The 4,236-nt window shown below is 44.5% G+C and overlaps 1 long non-coding RNA gene across 1 annotated transcript; it reads left to right on the forward strand.

Annotated features, from left to right (window-relative positions):
• Positions 1-2,210: 2,210 nt before the first annotated feature.
• Positions 2,211-3,682, forward strand: LOC147097339 (uncharacterized). Its single transcript, XR_015074344.1, has 2 exons — positions 2,211-2,293; positions 2,602-3,682. It is a non-coding gene; the product is annotated as an uncharacterized LOC147097339 (long non-coding RNA).
• The last annotated feature ends 554 nt before the right edge of the window (positions 3,683-4,236 follow it).

Consider the following 4,236-nt stretch of genomic DNA (forward strand, 5'->3'; position numbering starts at 1 on the left):
AGTCCCACTGAGCGGGTTAACAGAAGATAGGTGTTAGAGGAGGTTAATGTGGTCAACCTTGTCAAAGGTTGCAGAGATATTAAGGAGAACAAGAAGGGATAATGCATGATGGTCATAGTCATAGACAATGTTGTTCGTAATTTTGATTAGGGCCACTTTGGAGCTAGGGGAGGGGTGTAAACCTGATTATAGATATTCTAATAAAGAGCTGCAGGAAAGATAGGAACACATTTAGGAGGCAACAACATATCAAGAACTTTGCAAAGGAAAAAGTGGTTCGAGGTGGGGTGAAAATGCTGGAAATACTCAGCAAGTCAGGCAGCATCTGTAAAGAGAGAAACAGAGTTAACATTTCAGGTTGTTGACCTTTCATTAGAGATGGGATGGTAGGTAGCAAGGATAGAGTGGTTGAGAATGATGACAGCAGATTTGAAAGGGAGAGTGACAGTTCCTGAGGAGAAGGAACTATTTAAAATGTCAGCTAGTGTGGGGGGCAGGGAGAGAAGTTGGGTGGTAGAAGTTTAGTGGGAATGGGGTCAAGGGAGCAGGAGGTGGGTCGCATGCTCGAAGAGGGCATAAGGGGAGATGGGAGAGAAGCTAGAGAGAGAGATGTGGGTTCAGGGCTATGGCAGAGGGGAGCCTGGGGGAAGTTTTAGCTTGGTGGGAAAGGGGAAGAGGAGGAAGCAATAGAGGTACCATCAACAAATGTTCCTAACCTTGGTGACAAAGCAGTCGATGATCTCTTCACATTTGTTGTTGGAGCTGAAGGGGGAGGGGGCAGGGGAAGGGGGTTTACGGTACGATTGATAGTGGAGAAAAGAAGTCAGTAATTATCTTTGCTCTCCCATGATGATCCTGGAGTAGTGGACAGCTTTTGGCAGAGGATAGCGATGCCCAATAATGATCAATGTGATCAAGCTAGATCTCGTGATGGATGGCTAAGCCAGTTGTGCATCAGATTCACTCAAGTGTGCACCCCTCGAACTTGAGGAAGCAAAGGTGGGCCATACCAAGGAGGAATGACCAGAATGGGAGAGAGTAAAGCTTTAGTTGGGGACAAGGGCATCTAAAGTGGAGATGATGGAGTCATTGAGGAAATTGATGGCTGCAGAAACATTATTGCAAATGGAGATGTTTGGGAGTTTGAAAGTGCAATTGGAAGTGACTTGGTGAGAGTTTTTTTGTTCTGATGGCAGACACAGAAGGAATTGGGATTGGAAGAGGGTGGAGTGATGTAGGTGGTGAAGGATAATAGAAGGAAATTGTTGGAGGTGGCCTTATCTGTGATTGAGTCCATGGGAGTGGAGAGGCCAGCTGATGTGACAATGTTGTGGGGGTGGCCATGAATATGGGTGAGAGTTTATACGGAGGGAGAGATTTATGTAGGACAGGTGGGCAGTGACTTTGGCAGAGAGAGGGAAATGGGAGCTGAGATGGAGATTGAAATGATCGAATATGAGGAGAATCTCAGTGCAGACTGAGGGAGGAAAATAGGGGGGATATGGGGTTGGAGCTTGGAGGGGCGGTAGATGACGAAGATTTAAAAAGAGAGAATAAGAATAAAAATGAAGCAAAATTTACAAATACAAGGGGCCAGAAATTCGGGTCCCCACGGGTGAGTATGCGCTGGGTACTCATGCGTAGGCCCAACGAAAGTGCCAGTTTCGTGCATGCACTGGGCATGCGTGGGAAACCGGAACTTCCATTTCCTTAAAGGAAGGGGTTCACAGGTCAAACGCGTGCGCCGGAGAGGCAGCGCGTATGCCTGGAACTTAGGTTTTTTTTCCAGGTTTTTCCGGGAGGGTAAGTCTCCAGCAGCTACGCTTATAAAAAGCAGTCGCAAGGCCTGCTTTTAACAAGGTAAGTGGTGAATTAAGTAAAATTAAAACATTTTTTCCACAGGTTTATTATTTTTAAATACTTTAAAGAAAGGTAAGTTTATAGCCCCGTTCAAAACTGTAATTAATTTTTTCAAAAATTTAAATAAGTGTTTAAAATAGTTATTTTATGTAATTTATAGTTATTTTAAAAATGTGATTTTTTCAAAAAAATTATTTGAAGTTTTAGTTATGTTTTGGGACCGATCTCTATTTCATAGATTTGACAGGTCTTCCTGTCAAACCTATGAATGGAGATTCCCTGCTACCATTGGCTCTCCATGGCCCACGTGATCCCAGGGGACGCTGTGAACTAACTGCGCCCCTGGGATACGCGAGCACTGCGCGCCGGCAGTTGGAGGAGGCCCAGGATCGGAATCCCACGCGGGCCCACAGCTCAACGGCCGGCGCGCTAGGTAAGTGCAGGTCGGAGGCTTGCACCCGCGGGAAGCCCTCGACCCGAATTTCTGGGCCAATGTAACTAAACAAACTGTTGAAAATGGGCAGTGTCTTGTTGCAGGATTTAAAGACTGAGAACATATATAAAATAGATAAAGAGGGGGCAGGAGGTAATGTAAATAAGATGGTATTTTAATCATTTTTAAACTCGTCCTTAATCCTTTAACTGTTTAAATATTCTTCACCATTTTTTTCCCTCTATTTTTTTTCCCTTATTCTTGCCTACTTATGATTTCCTCCTCGGTTGTCTTTTTTTCATCATCAGAGCCCATCCCTGTCGCAATATCTGACCTACAGCAACATTCCTGGTCAGTCTGAGAATTGCAACTGAACTACGTGTCCCGTCCTGCTGCAGTTCCTCTATTGTCCAGCAGCGTCACTGTAGAGCACGCAAGCCGTAAGGACTGAGCCTCAAACCAAATTGGTGAAACAAAGTCATCCTGATAGTCTTTGTAGGTTCTTGCCACAGCAATATTCATGAATTGGAACTGTTTTCCAGTCCGTTTAGAGTCCCTCGTTTTCACGACATCGAATGAACACTTCATTAACAATCAGAATTAATTAGAAACGAATATGCAAATAACAATGCAATGGTCAGTCCGCCAGCATGTGACCCTGAGCTTCTGGTCGCTTGCCATATTAATTCCCCACCCCACTCTTACTCCAGAGACTTGAGCACAGAAATCCAGGCTGATACTCCCAGTGCGGTGCTGAGGGAGTGCTGCGCTGTCGGAGGTGCCGTCTTTCGGATGGGACGTCAAACCGAGGCCCCGCCCGCTCTCTCAGGTGGACGCAAATGGCACTGTTTTGAAGAAGATCGGGGGAGTTCTCCTCGCTGTTTCTAGCCAACATCTATCCCTCAATCAACATCACAAAAAAAAAACCAGATTATATGTCATCATATTGCTGTTTGTGGGATCTTGCTGTGTGTGAATTGGCTGCCGCGTTTCCCACATTACAACAGTGACGACACTCCACTTCAGAAGTACTTCATTGGCTGTAAGATGCTTTAGGACGTCTTGAGGTTGTGAAAGGCGCTATATAAATGCAAGTCTTTCATTCATTTATATTTCCTCGTCGGTACAGTAACGGCTAAATGATGGGTCTAAACTCTAGGCCTTCCAGGACCTGATGGCAATTGATCTGTCCTATCTTGCCAACCAGTTGACTGATAGGCTGCATGCAGTCTACTCTGACAAGCAGCCTTTTCAATTTTAGTGTAATTCCTGGACATTTATCACAAATAGTCATCGTTCCATTTATCACAACACCTGGAAAGGCAAGGACATACAGTTGTCGTCAGTCAAGTGACTAAAAAGTACAATAAATGTGTTTTATTTTAGAAAGTGCGTTGATTTATTGCGCCTAATTCTCAGCGATTCTATCATCCATTTACATTTGCCCCCTGCCCGGCCCTATATTACCCAAGTCCAGCTACAGACCTACCCATCTGCATTATGTGTTCTCGGGGAACACATCTGAATGCCCTGTTTAATATTTGGTGGGCATTCATTTTTTATTGAGGGTTAAGCGATAACGAACAAAGTGGAGCAGCTTTACAGCACTAAAAAAGATACAGGTGAAGGATTGAATATCAATCAGTTGAAATATCACAGCTGGCTGTCCAGAAGTTCACCATCAGTGTCCTTCACCTCAGGGTTGGCAGCAAGATCCATTCCAGACCTATTAAATAGCACTCTCCTACCACCATCTCTCAATCTGCTAAAGGCCAGACATACAACACAGTCTATACCACAAAAGCAAAATACTGCGGATGCTGGAAATCTGAAATAAAAAGAGAAAATGCTGGAAACACTCAGCAGGTCAGGCAGCATCTGTGGAGAGAGAAACAGAGTTAACGTTTCAATTCGATGAATTTTGAGGCAGGGAAAGATACATA

Source organism: Somniosus microcephalus, chromosome 32 (genome assembly GCF_052327205.1).
Source record: "Somniosus microcephalus isolate GS21.2 chromosome 32, FLI_Smic_1.0, whole genome shotgun sequence".
NCBI lineage: Eukaryota > Metazoa > Chordata > Chondrichthyes > Squaliformes > Somniosidae > Somniosus > Somniosus microcephalus.